Source organism: Corvus brachyrhynchos, unplaced genomic scaffold (assembly GCF_000691975.1).
Source record: "Corvus brachyrhynchos isolate BGI_N302 unplaced genomic scaffold, ASM69197v1 scaffold197, whole genome shotgun sequence".
NCBI classification, from domain to species: domain Eukaryota; kingdom Metazoa; phylum Chordata; class Aves; order Passeriformes; family Corvidae; genus Corvus; species Corvus brachyrhynchos.
Window position 1 is genome coordinate 469,949 of NW_008239108.1, and position 662 is coordinate 470,610.

Below are 662 nucleotides of genomic sequence, written 5' to 3' on the forward strand. Positions count from 1 at the left end.
CGCTCCGGGAACTCATCGGAAACCGACCCGGGAACCCACCGGACCCCCCATCCCTCCGGGACCCGCCGCTCCGCTCCGGGAACCCACCGGGAACCAACCCCAGCACCGGGAACTTGTACCGGGACAGACCCAGGACACCAGCCCCCGATTCCGGGAATAGGGACGCCTACCCGGGACACCGGAACCGAGCAGCGAGACCCTCTCGGGACACCGGGACTGAGACGGGACCCCGTCCCCAGGCACCCGTACTGACCCCGGGAACCGGGACCCTCCCTGAGCACTGGGACTGACCGAGGACACCGTCCCCCATCTCCGGGAACTGGGACCCCATCCAGGACACAGACACCCACCTGGACCCCCACCCAGGAACCGGGACTGACCCAGGACGCCGTCCCCCAGCACCGGGACCCCATAGCGGGCACCAGCACCCACCCAGGGCCCCCACCCAGGACACCAGCTCTGACCCAGGACACCGTCCCCAACCCAGGACACCGTCCCCCAGCACCGGCTTTGCCACCGGGACCCAGAACCCTCACCCCGGGCACCCACGTTGACCCAGGACTCCCACAGTGATTTGGGACCCACACCCACGGGACCAGGATCCCTTCAGGACACTGGGACTGACCCAGGACTCCCACCCAGCACCAGGAGTGACCCAGGAC

The 662-nt window shown here is 69.2% G+C and overlaps 1 protein-coding gene across 1 annotated transcript in view; it reads left to right on the forward strand.

Moving 5' to 3' along the window:
- Positions 1 to 662, forward strand: part of LOC103619221 (filamin-C) — a 32,114-nt gene continuing 31,452 nt past the window's right edge. The window contains exon 1 of the mRNA XM_017739389.1: positions 1 to 662. This exon is cut by the window's right edge and continues 415 nt beyond it. The gene's annotated coding sequence lies outside the window, so the exon portion shown is untranslated.